This window comes from Panthera uncia, chromosome E3 (genome assembly GCF_023721935.1).
Source record: "Panthera uncia isolate 11264 chromosome E3, Puncia_PCG_1.0, whole genome shotgun sequence".
Lineage (NCBI taxonomy): Eukaryota > Metazoa > Chordata > Mammalia > Carnivora > Felidae > Panthera > Panthera uncia.
Window position 1 is genome coordinate 24,857,831 of NC_064815.1, and position 16,294 is coordinate 24,874,124.

General features: G+C 54.3%; 1 protein-coding gene across 1 annotated transcript in view; it reads right to left on the bottom strand.

The window, feature by feature from the left end:
• HIP1 (huntingtin interacting protein 1) overlaps positions 1-16,294 on the bottom strand; it is a 147,087-nt gene that overhangs the window by 71,307 nt on the left and 59,486 nt on the right. The window lies entirely within an intron of this gene.

The window sequence follows — 16,294 nt, forward strand, 5'->3', positions numbered from 1 at the left end:
GACTTCAGGGAATCTAAAGGCGACATGGGATTTTTTTTTTTTTTTCTTAACAGACCTATACTTAATTTCTTTGGGGCTCCGGGGCAGCGTGCGTTTTGTCTGGCTGTTGGAATCCTTTGGCTCAGGGGCAGCTGCCAGACCACGTGCCTGTCTGGCTTTGGACTGGGACCTCTCCAGCAAGAAAGGAGACAAAGGTAGAGCGGAAACAGCCCCGGGACGTGTTCTTTGAGAAAATCACCCAGCTGTGGGGGAGGTGGGGGGAGATGGCAGGGATGGGCTGGGCGACAGAGCACAGTGGGCTGAACTGTCGTCCTAAAACCTACGTTTGCAGGGCACCTGGGCGGCTCAGTTGGTTAAGCGTCCAACTTCGGCTCAGGTCATGATCTCACTGTTTGCGGGTTCGAGCCCCATGTCAGGCTCTGTGCTGACAACTCGGAGCCTGGAGCCTGCTTCAGATTCTGTGTCTCCCTCTCTCTGCCCTCCCCCACTTGTGTGCTCGCTCTCTCTCTCTCTCTCTCAAAAATAAGTAAACATTAAAAAAAAACCCTATAGGGACAACTGGGTGGCTCAGTCAGCTAAGCGTCTGACTTCAGCTCAGGTCACGATCTCACTGCTCGTAGGTTCAAGCCCTGTGTCAGGCTCTGTGCTGACAGCTCAGAGCCTGGAGACTGCCACAGATTCTGTGTCTCCCTCTCTCTCTGCCCCTCCCCAACTTGCATGCATGTGCGCACACTCTCTCTTTCTCTCTCAAAAATAAATAAACATTAAAAAAGACAAAACAAAACTCTCCATTTGCTTCTGAGCTTAGCCCCTGCCTGCCAGGGAGATCGGGAGATACCTCCGAGGACAATGAATTCTGCTTCTCAAGGCTGTTTTAAGGCAGTAAATAATCCAAGTGAGAGTGTTCTTTTTGTCACTGACAAGCGTCTACGTGTCATTCCACTCAATGCATTTCAAGGGAGTCTCTGTCTGTCTACAACCCGGCCGTCCTCAGCTCTGGCTCAAACATCTTAACGTCTACATCCAGGGGTCCACACATAAAGTGAGTATCCAATATGCACGTGGGTTGAACTGAACCTCATCCTGGCCCATAACAATCTTAGTGATCAGTGACAATAAGACATGACAATCAGATGATATGTCAAAAACTTTTTTTTTTCCTAAGCATTTTTGAAGGAGGCAAATCACAGATTTCCTTCCTCGCTGGCACTTGGCTGAGGCCACTGTCATCCACCATCCCCGACCTTCTTACAGGGACTGTTTGGAGAAGACTGCTAGGATGCTCTGCTGAAATTTTAGGAACGATGGTGAGGGGCGCACAAAGCTAGGCTATGTGGACTCGCTTCCCTAGAACTGCTCCCCAGTGTTACGGTGAGACCAGCCACACTAGACCTCAGCCATCCACCCACAGGTCTCTGAGGCTCCCAAACCCTGAATGCCAAGCTGTGCCAGAGTCTCCAAGGTTGGCAGGGACTCGGGAGGCCAGGCTCCATCCAGGGTCCCCGAGCAGCTCCGGTGGACAGACAGGCTCTCCCCCGCTTCGTGGAGTTGATTCCGCCGAAGATCGGCTCTGTTGTGGGAAGTGCTGGCCAGCCAAGATCTAGCCCCTCTTCAAACGAATCCCACCTTCCAGAGCCCTGTGGAGTGCATGAACTACCTCTTTGTCTCAACAGCCCACAGTGAGTCAAAGATAACCACCAGCGCTTCTGGGGTTTTCTCTTCCATGGGCTGAACCACTCATCTTACGAGGCTGACATCCTCCTCGCTCTCTGGACATTCTCTAGGTCAGAGGCTTCAAAACCTTTTCTGACTCTGACCATAGTAAAAAAAAACACGTGCATTTTACAAGGCCAGTCGTTACTTGTGCACACGTGTGCATACCACCAAGGCCAGTTTCGAGAGCGAACGCTAACCCCCTTTCACGTAACATGCCTGGGTGCTTTCCAATCTACTTCACTCTTTCCAAATGCTGGTTGCAGCCCACTACGCTGATTTTGTAACCCAGAGCTGAAAACGCTGCTCTAGGCTCACCAAGCCGGTCATCCGTGCCCAGCCTTAACTGATTACTTAGCTCAGACCCTAGGCAGGAGAACACGTCATGTAGCCATTAGCCTCTCCGGGCTGTGAAGACAGTTCTCAGCATCATTCTACACAGGGATCTCCCCGACTCGGCGTTTCCTCTTCCCACGCCCCTCCTCAACTCAGCAAATACACCCGCACACCAGCAGCGACAACACGTCGGGCACAAGCTCTTTTCCCGCCGCACCACCGTTATCACTGACTCTGAACACATGAAACACCTTTTCTCTACCCCTCCCATTTTCCTGCTGTGTAAGCTGGGGGATCTCAGGGGGGCAGCAGAGATGCAGGAAGAAACCTGAATTTTGAAAACAGCAGTAGGTAGGTAACCGACAGGCGTGTAGTCTGCATATAGATGGGCACTAACGTCCCCTGCCCCTCTATGGGACCCAGAAGCCAAAGGCCACCACTCCAGCTTGCCCTTCTAGATTGGCTTGTGTTCATTCTAGAATCTGGTCACTGAATCTTCTCCCTTGCCCTTTATTTACTCTGTCACCATAGTGTACGTTTTGGTGATCAGGAGAACCGGGTATGAGACCTGGTTCCGCCACTTGTATGGGATCCAGACTTCATTTCCCGAACTCCGGTTTTCTTATCTGTAGAATGTGGCTAATTCCACCCTGCCTTCCTCACAGAGTTGTGCTAAGCACGAACAGGTGTAAAAACGCTTCGTACACTGTAAAGCACTAAGCATATCTAAGTCATCACATAAACCATGCGTTCTTTTGTAAGGATTGACGACATTGGCTCTGATCCCCAAACTTCAGCACTGCGTTCTCTGCGTTCAGTAAAGGCACAGACTCCATCATCAATCCCCCAACAGCACTTCACCCGAGTGCCAGGTTAAACAGGCCCTCCCTTGGGCAGCAATCTGAGGTCATCAAAAATTCATCGCTTGCAACAGCTGGTAGGTCCACTGTCACAGTCATTTGTACCTTCATTCAGAAAGAGAATAGATCTGGAAGAGTTGCTCCTGAGAGCAGTCAACTGAAATATAGCCTTCAGGCAACTCTTCATGCCAATCAAGAGAATAAAGTCGGGGTGGGGGGGGGGGGCGCACCTGGCCAGCTCAGCTGGGGGAGCATGTGACTCTTGATCTTGGGGTCCTCAGTTTGAGCCCCACGTTGGGTGTAGAGAATACTTAAATAAATCAACAACAACAAAAAAAAAAAAAAAAGGAGGGGGTGGAGATCAGAGTCATCTTAGAGGTGACTCTGGAAACCATCATTATCATAATAGCCACCATGGAAGGGGGACTAACTAATTATACCAGATCCTGTGCCTTGAAAGAATTATTTCCAACCTTTGCTAGGATGCTCAAGGCAGATATCATTCTTCTCATTTTACAGATGGGACTAAGAGATTACAAAAACTTGCTCAATAGCATGTAGGGAATCGGGTGGACTACAATCTGCTTATTCTCATTCGGTGGGAAGCAAGAGAAACCTTCTAGGCTGATGTCAGGCTCTGCTAAGGACGTGGCTTAAATGCTGGGTTTGAGGTCGATCCTGGAGCCAATGGCCCCCCAGAGTGAAGACTTCAAACCAGATAGAGGACTTTAAATGGTCAGAACAGGAAAGCGACTTTGGCCTTTGGCAGGAATGGGAAGCAGGTGCCAATTCCCTGGGGTGGGTCAGGTTCTTCTTTCGGCACAGTCCTGGGTCTGTGCTCTTTACAAAGAGCAGGGGACCATTGTTTCTGAACTGGGCTTTTGACTGCTCAATGATTAATGAGAACCTAATATCACTTTTGTTCGGACCCCGAGCTAGAAGAAGAGAGAGGTAATACATGTGCCTCTCCTGTGCCCCCCCTTCTCTACCCGGTGCCTACAGGCCAGGGTCAGAACACCTTGGCCGGCATGCAAGGCCATTGTGATCTGGCTCCAACCAACAATCTCAACATTTCCTGATCTAAATGTGCCCGAACCAAAACGTCCCCAGTCTCACCCGATGGTCTTGGCCATTCCTCTTCCCGTGACTCTCCCGACAGGCGATGCCCCTCACTGCTCTCAGCACAGCCAACTCCACCCAGCCTTGACAGCCAGCCTAGGGCCTTGTTTTCCATCTGAACTCTGTCCCCACCCCCACCCCCGATTCCTCTGCAGACCCCTTAGAGCTGTGGCCTTCTGGTTGGGAGCCTTGATAGGTGGGTGTTTCGTTGGCCCTGCATCTCTCTAGAGACCTCCATCCAGATGTCCTGGAGGAGCAGGGAGGGAGGCCACAGGTGACATTTCTGTGTACCTCACACAGCACTCGCTATAGGAATCACAGGTTTTAAATAAACGCTGTTGAGTTCATGAGCAGACAGATGAAGAGAGGTGGTAGTGTTAGAAGGGACCCAAATCTCTAAAGATGCAGGTCTTTGAATTCTGTAAGCTGGTCCTCACAGTCCAGGCTTTGGAAGGAAGCTTAGCTCAGGGCCAGAAGGAAGCTTGGGAGTGATGTGGTTTGGTGGACGTTGGTCTAGAGCCCCAGGTCCATGTGCAGGACAGGTGACTCTGGTCTTGCTGAGACATCTCTAGAAAAGAGCGTGGCTGCTACTCAATTTTCCACCTCCCCACACTCACAGCTGCATACAGGATGTTTTTGGAAGGGTCATTCTGATAGTTGCCCAAAGAAAGTAAGCTTTCATAGTACACGCACGGGGAATGGTGGTCCAGCCTTTTGGCCCCGCCCAACCACGGATGGGTATGTGTCCTCGTATGAACCTGGGAGCCAGCGAGACCCCGCATCCAGCCCCCAGGTCCAGGGCACTGCTCAGTATGAGACTGGTTTCCAGCGGTGGAAGAGACAACTATCACCTATCCTCTGCTTCCCATCCCAAGACGGAATGCCAAAGGCTGGCAGGCCCAGGAACTCACCTGCTTTCTCCATAGAGATGGTAACTTCAAAATGCACTCTCTGGGGGAAACTAGCCTAATTCTGTACAAGATGAACTGAAATTCCAGTACCTTCTCTTCCCTAAGGAATAGGCAGACCCAGACCTCTTTCTCCCCAGACACAAAGACACACCCCATCCCAGCACAGACCATCACTGGGTACCTCTCCAGCCTGACACACAGGCTCTCAAATGTTATCAGTCTGGGGGGGGCCGGGGGGTGGGGGCACTCTTGGTCTAAAGCCAGGGTCAGAGTGGTAGCGGTCTCAAGGACAGCCTTAAATCTCCACTCAGAGTGGGAGCCATCTGGGACCTCTGGGAAAACCTGCCCCAAGTGCCCCAAATCACATCCTGTTACCCCCTGAGGGCTGTTCCCCAATCAGTCAATGAACCACAATGTACTCAGCTCCTACTGTGCTCCTGGGGAGGGGGGGGGTGGGGTGGGGGCACAGGGCTGCCTGGGGGAGGAATCAGCCGCTCCAGGGCCAGATGCTTAAGAGGCAAAGGTGTTTGCTGGTCCTCAGGCCAAAGCCGCTGGGGTCTACAAGTGGTAAATCAAAACATCGCCCATCTATGCCAAGGATTCCATTCCTACCCCCTCACTTTCTAAGATGGTTTAAGCCCTAGCTCCTCCTCACTACCCTTCCAGGCCAGCCACCTGTGCCCCCACCCAGCCCCCTGGCACAGTCCAAAAATCTTCCCATAAATCTCAAATAGGTGTGCAAGCAGGGGGCTCTAGAGAGGATAGGACAAGCCCCCCTCCTGCAGCCTGGCCCTCCCAGTACCAGGCTGGTTTCCCAGTTCGGGAGGAGAACTCAACAGCCTTCTGCTTGGGATCTAGTGAGCTCTCCCGGGCAGCCCTGGTGGCAGCACGGCGGGAAACCGGGAGCCCCCGTCCCTGTTGGCCAGCCGCCCCCACAAACCTGGCCGGGATCCCTCCTCCAGCACTCCTGGAGTTGGGGCCGACAAGCAAGATCAACAATCCAGAAACTTTCAATGGATCAAGCCGACTGGAAGGGAGAGAGGAAGGGAGGGGGGTTCGGGGACGGGGACCGGGGGAGGCTCCAGGGCAGAGCTCCCGCTCTTCACTTACCATCTTGCTCACATCCATGACCGAGGCTGCAGGGCACCCCCCACCCCTTGAGATCCCGCTTCCCCCAAATGCTGCTCCCGGCTAATTCCGCCCGGATGGTGCCATGCTGCGGGGAGGGCGGCCGGCAGGGCCCCCGCGGACCGGGGAAGGCGGCGGCGGCGGCGGCAGGACCGAGGCTGGACCGGAGAAAGGAAGGGAAGGGGGAGGGGAGGCGGGGAGGGGGAGGGGGAGGGGGCCGAGCGCGGAGCCGCAGCGCGCACCGGGGGCGGGGGAGGCGCGGCTCCGCGGGCAGACCGCACGGCCGAGCCCCCTGGGGGCCGGGGAGTCCCTCGATCAGCTGGTGGCGCCGCGGTGGGGGGCGCGGGGGCGCGCGAGGATCGGGGTGGGGGGGGACGGCGGTGCGGGCAAAGGAAGGATCCCCGGGGCCGGAGCCTGCGGCCCGGGCGCGCGGCGAGGGTGTGATTTGAATAACAAAAGGTCGCTTCTCCCGGAGCCCTGGCTGCGGGGATCGCCGAGCGGGGAGCGAGACAGCCAGGCCCGCCAGGAAGTGTGTTTGAGTGTGAGCGTGTTTGGGTGTGTGTATGTGCGCGCGCGCGCGCGGGTGCGCGTTTTGGTGGTGGGATCGGTGGGACTCAGGAAGTGAGCGGGGGAGGCGGCTGAAAAGGAGCGAGATGGGGGCGCAGCGAGCCGACATTCCAGTGGGGGCAGGGGGTCCGCTCGGCCCCTCCCCACTTGGCTTCCCCGCACAAAGGCGGAATTCAGAGCCAGTTTGCCTCCTGCGGCTAATCCGGAGGGGACGCCCAGATGAGTCTGGGGTCTGCAAACAGACGGGCGAATGGAAGGAAGTGGAACAGGTATCCCCGGAAGGTTCTGCGGCCCGGCTCAAGGGAGCCCGAGCCAGCCCTTCCGGGGGTGAGGGAAACTGGCTTCTCAATGCCGTCTGCCCTGAGCGCAGAGCTTTCTCTCAAGCCAGAATCGCGGAACCTTCCACTCCTTAATGCCTAGCCTGCCCTTCGCGAAACGGGAGGCAGACACTCCTCTCTGCAGGAGACACAGCTGGTGGCAGCAAAGGGCCCCTGGCAAATGCTCTTTTGGGCCACAGTCTCCAGGAAAAGCCTATGGTTTCAACACAAGCTGCTTCAAATCCTCCGATGAGCAGAGAGGTTTGGGGCACAAATCGAGTCAGCAGGGACCGGAGTCCACTTACACCAACCCTGCTTTACCCAGGTGAGGAAACTGAGACTCGGAGCAGGGGAGTGATTTCCTCCAGGTCACGCATCTGGCAAGGAATGGGGGCAGGAGAACCCCCAGTTAGGACAGTGCAGCCCAAGCCAAAAAGAGCTTCCCAGGCTACCCTGAGCCCCAGCTTCTAAACCCTTTCCAATGAACAGGTGGCAGGACCCATGCACAACCCTGACCCTCCCGCCCCATACCAAGGGGCCAGGAAGGCAGCACTAGTAATGCCCCATCCTGGCCCCAGGGCCTGCTCGCCTGACTAGGAGGGCCCCCTCCCCTTTAAATCTGAGTTCTCCATCTATGAAATAGGGACTGTTTCTTAGCCTGCCTCCTTAGGGGGATGTGAGAACAGCATGATATAAAAGATGTAAAAATAGAAGGAGAGGAACGGATGGGGCTTTCACTGTGGTGAGTATTTTCATTTCCTGGCTCTGGAGCTCAGTTAAGGGGCCCTCAGCTTCAGGTAACGGTTCTCTGGGCCAGGGTCTCTCTGTCGAACCCTGAGTTTGGGCTGCAGGTGAGTTTGGGGTTAATTTGCGGCCCGATGAAATGTGCCAACATCTTCTTTCTTAAAAAAAAAAAAAAAAAAAAAAAAAAAAGCTTTCATATGTTTAAAAAAAATACTATGAACTCAACAGATCAAAGTCTCCTAATAGTTCCTGGCATCCTAGCTGGCAAAGCCCATTTTCTCATGAAACAGGGGATAGTGACGCCTACTTTGCACACAGGCAGTAAGGGTCAAATGAAAGAACTTTCCCAAACTTTGCCTGTAGTGGGCTGAATGGTGGCCCCCAAAGAGAAAATGTCCTAGTCCCTGGAACCTATAAATACTACCATCTGTGGCAAAGATGATCACGTATGATTAAGTCTAGGATTCTGAGATGGGGCGATGGTCCTGGAATTATCTGGGTAGATCCTAGAGCAATCACATGTGTCCCTTCTAACAGGGAGATCTGACGCACAGAAAAGGCAAGGTAGCATAACAGAGGTCAGGATGATGCGGCCACAAGCTAAGAAATGCTGGTGGCCTCCAGAAGCTTGAACAGGCAAGGCACAGGTCTCCTCCTAGAGTCTCTAGAAGGAGTATGGCCCCTGTCAACACCTTGATTTTGGCCAAAAAACAGTGGTATTAGACTTCTGGCCTCCAGGACTGGGAGAAAATAAGTTTCTGTTGTTTTAGCCACCAAGTTTATGATCCTTTGTTCCAGCAAACACGGGAAACCAATAGGCTGCCCGAGGGTCAGTGGGGACTGATACCATGGCTGCCTCCGGGCTGCCCTCCCTATAGACTTCCTCGCTGGGGAGCTGCTCACGTGACAGCAGAGGAGACTGGCCAGGAGCAGGCCTGGCGGTGGGGGTGGGGGTTGGGGGGGTGCAAATAAATAAGTCCCCACATGCAAGCATGTATATGCATAAATGCACACGCACACACACACGCTCACACACACGCAAACAGCGTCTTTAAAGAGGCTGAGCTTCTCTGCTGTCACTAACCCATCACCCTGCCAGGCCCACTCAGGACATGAACACCTTTGGGTGCCTGCCCTTCTTCCTACCACTGCTCTTGGGCAGATGGGTTCAGACTTGGAGAAGAGGGGGAGAAGGGGACTCCCCCCCCCCCCATTCTGCAGTGGTTGTGCCATGAGGAAGCCCACGAGGCTATGGGCCACCGGCTCAGGCTGGGGGAGCCTCTTTTTTAGTAAATTGGACAGGAAGAGAAACAGGGGGTTCGGATGTAAGAATGCCGAGGCCCTCGGCTGCTACTCTGTCCTTTCTCCACCAGCTCCAGGCCACTGCATCCAGTGGCCTACTGGGCATTTCCACCTATGGGGGGAGGGGGAGGGGCTCAGACTCCCAGGCATCTCACACTCAAGGAGTCTAAAGATATAGTCTTGTTTCCCCCCATCTTTTCACAGCCTGCTTCTTCTGTGTTTTCTGTCTCATCTAATGGTTCCACCTCTGCTTAGTTGCTGGAGCTAGAAACTTCGAAGTCAGCCTTATTCGTCCATTAACAACAGCCTACTCCCACCCCGTGTAATCAAGATTCCACATCCATGCAGTTCTTTCTTGCAAATAGCTTCCAGTCGATGTCTTCTCTTCCAATACGGACTGCTCCTCCGCTGGCTGAGACTTTGAACAACAGCCTCCGAACTGGCCTCCCTGCCTCCAGTCTCTTCCCATCAGATTCATCTCCACACATGTAACTGCAGGTCCTCACTGGCCCACCCCAAATGGGAAAACAGAAATCCCCAAACCTTTCCATAGTTCATTTGACACTCCAGGTCCCTACTGATCTGGCCCCATCTCCATTCTACTGTATTCCCCCAGCCCCCTCCCCCCTCTACCCCATCAAGGAGGTCCTGGCCCATCAAACTGCTCACATGTGCTCAGGATGCTCCTGGAATGCCCTTCCTACTCTTCCACTTGGAAGATTCTTTCTCATCCTTCAGGACCCATCTCAGATGTCACCTCTGTGAAGCCATCCCAGACCCATCCACCATAGCTGGTCACTGGCGTAGGTTCCCACAACAGACAGCCCCTGTGTGTGTACAGCCTGGATCACCCTGGGATGGGATGGTCCGTGCCCTGGGCTCTCCCTGCTCCCCTGTGGGCTCCTTCAGGCACAGGCTGGGCCTTACTGGCCTTACATTACCTGCCCCGCCGCCAGAATTCCATACCCACATCCTGGTTTCACCTTTGGCAACGAAAGTATGGAATGGACCCAGGAGGCCCATGAGTCCTGGTGGAGGGTGACACCTACTGGAGAATCGCGGTTCTGCAGCCTAGCCCTACAAATCCGTCCCACACAGATGGTCTGGGCTGCCAGGCTCTGGGCTGGACCTTACAGAGTACGTTAGAAGTGCGAGAGTCCCTTAATTCCCAGTAATGAAGTTTCGACCAAACAATCTTCCCTTAAAGAAGGGCCTTAGATAACGTATGTCACTGTGCTACCACTAACAACAAGCATACGCAGAGGGCTGTGAGGTTCACAAAATGCCCTTCGGTCCCTTCTCTCGTTGGACCCTTAAACCATCAGGTAAGGCGGATAGAGCAGGTATTACGACAACACCTATTCTGCAGGTGAGGTGTTGCAGAAGAAAGGGTGTGCCACTGATACCTGAGGAAGGCACTGAGATGGGGGGAGGGAGGTCCAAAGGTTCTTAGCTTTGCCTCAGTGTTTTACTATTTTATAAGGAGGATGAACTGAAATATTATTACTTGCATAATTACAGTGAGTATTAAAGAAGGAAGTGTAGGCTCCAGGGCACCTGGGAGGCTCAGTCGGTTAAGCATCCGACTCTTGATTTTGTCTCACGGTTTGTCATATGATCTCATGGTTTGTGGGTTCGGGCCCCGTGTTGGGCTCTGCGCTGGCAGTGTGGAGCCTGCTTGGGATTCTCCCTCTGCCTCTCCTCCGCTCATGCTCCTTCTCTCTCAAAATAAATAAATAAACTTTAAAAAAAAAAGAAAAGAAATGACTCACGTAGGTTTTGGTCATGAACACACAGAATAGGCCTATATGTTAGAGACACCTGGCATTGTCCCAGATGTCCCAAATTCTGAAACCAAAGTTAAAATAAATATGGACTGTAAGACACCAGGTGGACAGAACATGATTGCAACTTAGGCAGGGAGCTGTGGGCAATGAACGGGATTTGAGGGCATGGCCAGGAAAATCCCAGAGCCACACAGGGGGATGAGGTGAAGTCAAAGACAAGGAGAGAATGCAGATGGGGTCACCAGGGTTAAGAAAGTGCTGGAAAGGAGAACGAACGGCTATGCAGAGATTCAAATCCCCACCTCCCATGGTGCTGCTGAAGGTTACAAACAGGCTCCAGCTTCCATTTCAACATTTTCTTGCCAAAACCCTTCAGGTGGAACCACTAGTAAGTCTGTCTCTATCTTGACCTCCTGGAGCATATACCTCTTAGCCTACACAGAATCCTAGCTATTTGCTTTCAGGGTGTAAAATGCGTTTTCCAGGAACCCCTCAGCAGTATCCAGATACTGGTGACATGGTAACAGTAAAATGTGTAGCTGAGCAATTCTCCTGGGGAAGCCCCAGGCTGGCAGGGGCAGTTGGTGGCACGTAGGTTTCCCACCCAGATGGATGTTTCCACCGAGCTCTGGATCTCTGCTTTCTGACTACTGCCCCCAGAAGCCTCATCCTTTGTGGTCTCAAAGAACCAGGTCATGTTAGCGGCTTAACTCATCAGAGTCCTGGGCTCACGTCACAGCCAAGTTAAGTGCTGGGTCTGCAGGAACCGCTGTCGACAGGCCACCAGCTCTCCTTCTCAGCTAGACCAGCCACCTGTGTGTTGACGTTCACAAGGCGGCCCAAGCAGGGCTGGTAATCTCCAAAATCCACATTAGGAGCTTGGAGTAGGCACAGTACCACCAAATCCTTGCAAGGGCTCTGAGCAGCCACTCAGTGAAGACTTAGGGGGCACTGGGTGGCTCAGTGAGTTAAGCATCTGACACTCGGTTTCCGCTCGGGTCATGTTCTCAGGGTTTGTGAGTTCGAGCCCCACATCAGGCTCTGTGCTGACAGTGTGGAGCCTGCTTGGGATTCTCTCTCTGTCTTTGTCTCTGTCTCTGTCTCTGTCTCTGCCCCCCCCCCACCACTCTGTGTCTCTCTCTCTCTCAAAATTAAAAAAAAAAACTTTAAATAAACAAAGACTTAGTTGCTGAAGTATGATCGCGATGCGTGTTGTTGAGCCTGCACTAAACTTAATAAGCGTCTGTGCAGTGCTCTGCCCGTCACAGTGCTCGCAGGAGCAAGGAACGCACCTGCCAGGCACCGGACAAGATGCTCTGCCTGTGTTGTCCTGTCTGTTCCCTGCCCCCGACACAGACGGTGAGCTACGGGGACGTCGGTGACACCCAAGGTCACACAGATGTGACTCCACAGCTCTTCTAGCGCAGACTCTCCACTCCCCCCACCCTCCACGTCCATGGAGGTGGGAAGGCCCACCTTCCCAGGGCAAACTCGCCGTGGCAAAAACGCGGATCGCTGTTCATGGACAGTCCATCAGCCATCCGGGAGTAAGGCTACAGGAGCCTCTCCATCAGCTGGGATGTGTCTCCCCCAGGGCACTCTCTGGGTAGCAGCCGGGGATGTCAGAGCTACCCCAGGGGACCTGCAGCATAAATGAGTAATGAGATGAGGCCTGAATTGCCACTTAGTGCTAGGGGAGGTCAAGTGCTCTGCAATCATCAGGCCCCCTCTAGGACCCAGAGACACACTCAGGAGCCTGGGAGTGCAGCCTGCTACAGAAGGTGCCTGGAAATGTACCCTCCTGGGCAGGGAAAGGGCCGGGGTTCTCCTAGAAGAAAGAACCAGAGGCCTGGGGCACCTCTCCCACTCTGAGTGTGCATGAACCCGTGTGGCTTAGTCCCAGTTTTATCAGCCACGGACCTCAAAATCTAGAATTCTGCTTCCAGTCCTGCCTACCAGTGGCTCCCTTTAGAGCTTTGGCCACTGCAGCACCTGAGCCATCCCAGAAATGTGTTTCTCTCCGGAGGAAGGGATACACGTAAAGGGCGAAGGCATGGGCAGACAGCAGTTTCAAAGGGACCAAACCAGCAGGGTGCCCAGAGGGCTCAGGAATTCAGGTGAACGAGATGGGCCAGGCAATGCCAGGCTGCTACCGGGCCCCCGCTGCCCGGTGCACAGGGACTGCCCCACGTACTTCCATGGGCCACTGCGCTCCGGTGGGGTCCCAGGAGAGCAGTGTGGGGATGAAGCCCTGAAGGGAGACTGGAGGCTGGGGACAGTCAGGCACAGCATACGCAGGGGGACAGGGCGGCAGGGTGACTGCACGCGGCAGGGTGACCAGGGGTGGCAGGGCAACAAGCCAACTGTGTTCTAGATCCATGTGAAACAGAGCCGTGTCCCCAGGCAGATACATGGGGAGGGAGAGGGAGTCCCAGCTAGAACCCAGGCTCACATGTGGGCAACAGAAAGGCAGATGGCCGCCAAGTAGTTACAGCCAAGGACGGACTCAGGAAGTAAAGCAGGACTGAGGGCCTCCTTGCTTGTGGAGCTCAGGCTGAGGCCAGCTGGGGCACCTGGTGTGGGTGCAGGAGAGTCAAGTGGCAGAGGCTGGGCAGGGGGATGGCTCCTGTAGTCCCGGCAGATTCTCCGATGCCCATCCGGAGTGGGGCCAGGTGGTCAGGGGCTGCGGCGGGGAGCCGGGAAGACAGGAGCCAGGATTTCGGCCATGGTTTCCGGAAGGGAACAGGAGACAGACCTGCTGTAGGGACGGAGGAGGGGCAGAGGAAGATCTGACCCTGGGCACTGGGAGGAAGGTGCCGTTAAGAAGAACCAGGAGGAATCAGGACAAGGGCCCTGTTTTCCAGGGAGGCAGGCGACACCCCTGGTTGTCAGTACCTCAAGTCTATGCTGCTGGTTGGCCGTGTGGTTGGCAATGGACATACTGCAGTGTGGGCCGCGAGGGCCCAGACACACAGATTTGGGAGTCACCTGTGTGTGAGTCAAGGGAGCCAGCAGGGCCATTTGGGAGGCTTGCTGGGTCTCAAGGTCAAGAACCCAGCTCAGGGCAAGCCCAGGGGAAGGCAGTGGGGCTTAAAGATGGGCCAAGGGGAAGTTCTGTCTTAATTTTAATTTTTTACTTAATTTTATTTTTTAAACTTTATTTATTTTGAGAGGGAGAGAGAGAGACCGCATGTGTGCATGAGCGGGGTTGGGAGGCAGAAAGAAGGAGAGAGAGAATCCCAAGCAGGCTCCACACAGAGTCCCACAAGGGGCTGGAACCCATGAACTGTGAGATCATGACCTGAGCCAAAGTCAGACACTCAACCGACTGAGCCACCCAGGCGCCCCTATAAGGGCCATTTCTTAATGCCATCATGAAAAGCACTTTCTGAAATTGAAATGTGGCCTAAATCATTCTCTATCCTCATCCACAGCACAGCAGCCCTTCACAGTACTCACCAAGCCCCTGTTTTGTAGGAAGCTCGGCCGTGCCCACCGTGCCCACCTCTGAATTCGAGAGATCAGAAGAAGCAAGGCAGAGTGTGGACGAAAAGCCAGCTTCGGCCCTCCAGCCCGGAGACACATCCACATCTCAACCACCTGAGAGGCCTGGCCCCCGCCCCAGGGATGCTGACGTCACCGGCGTGGGGACAGCCTGGGCATCAGCATTTTAAAGCTCCCCTCAGGAGATGCTGGGGCGCAGTCGAGACTGGGAACAAGTGCACAACAGTAGCCCGTGCTCAGCTCAGCAGCACCCTCCCCCCCACCCCTGCCCCGGCCTGTCCTGGCTCAAACCACAGGGGACAGGAGACAAGGAAGTGCTGTACTTCCCTTACCAGTCTACACTGGGGATTTCCGAGCTCCACCTGGAATTTTCCACTCCTTGGCCGAAGGCTCAGCATATGCGAGAACCCTTTGCGGATTTCTTTTCCCTCTTTGCGCTGCCACGCCCCGGCCCCTGTTAGACACGGGTGTCCGTGGGCCCTCTCTGCACATTTCACATCACAGGAGGAAAGAGGGATTCCAGGCAGAGCCGAGCAGCGTGCAAAAGCCCTGGCACATCTCCCCCCAGCCCTGCCCTGGCACTGACATCGATACCCATTCTTCGAGATGGATTCTCCTGGGGAAGAAAAGCGGCCTGGTCTTAGGATGCCGTGTTTAGCTGGTGGGTTCTGGGCAGCAGAAATCTGCTAGATTTCTAAAGCCTCTCCAGGCAGTCTGTGGGTGGCCAGCGGGGGTGAGGGGGCCCACTGAAGGCACTGAGACAGAGGGGAGCCACTCAGCCAAGTCCCTGAGTCAGCAGACGGCCTGGAAACCTCTACTCAGGGGGCCCGGGGCTCCCAGAGAGCTCTGCCCCTGCCTGCCCGGCTCCTCCCTGGAGGCGGCAATTTTGGGCACCCTCAAGTGGCCCAGCCCAGAAGCTGTCGGCCTCTCTCAGTTGCCCCTTCCCAGGAGGACAAGTCCAGGAACCTGTCTCTGCCCAGTCATCGAATAAGCAAAGACCTATCCCCCGGGGTGTAGACCAGGGCGGGAGGTAGCAAGCCAGAGATGTCTGTAGTGACCAAGCGCTGGCATTTCCATGCTGGAGGGGGGCGGCAGCCAGGCTAATTCCATGTTATTACAGACTTACAGGAAGCCAGCCTGGCTCAGCTGTCAACCAGCAGCAATTTATGGGCCTTGGGGGCAGAGGGAGGGAGAGGAGGGAAGAGAAAGGAAAACACAGCCCTCCACATACACCCCCCCAAAAATTGATCCTGAGTTATTTTTAGATGCTTATTCATCACACACATTTCTTTGTAAAAGCCAGGACATGGGCTCTGTACAAAAACTATTTAGCAAGAGGCAGCTCCTTACACAGGAGGTGAGGCTGGGGGCACCTGTAAGCGCTGGGCTCACAGGAGAAGGAGGGAGAGTGGGAGGGTCTTCAAGGACACCCCTCCCACACGCACAGCAAAAATACCCCAGAATTTGGAAGGCAGAGTGCAGAGGCTACAGAGGAGAAGCTTTTCAGTCAAAACCCCCAAGTTCAAGTCCCCACCTCCATCTTTTTCTTGCTATACAGCCTGGGGCAGGTCACTGGGAAAGTCAAAGGAGACCCTGGGCTCGGAACCCCGGTCAGGTGTGGTCTTGTGTAGGTCACGCAACCTCTCTTTGCCTCAGTTCCCCCTTCTACAAAATGAGGCTAGTCAATGCACGTCATAGAGAAGATTCCCTGGTATATCTCAGGTTACCCAACAGTTAGCTATCATTTCTATGGAAGAGCCGCACATGTGTTAATTATCACTGTTGGTAATAATGACCATCAAAAATAGAATTACACTGGGGTAGGACACAGCATGGAGATGAAAATCACCGAAGGCCTCAGGTGGGAAAGAGGCAAACTTGTATTGGCAGCCCGATGCCTGCCGAGGAAGGGTGTCCAAGAGTTTTGCCTCTGTTTAGATGTGGATGCCGTGACTTAGTTTCTCCTCCTGCAGACAGGGCAATAACCACTGTTGGGGGGCTTAGGG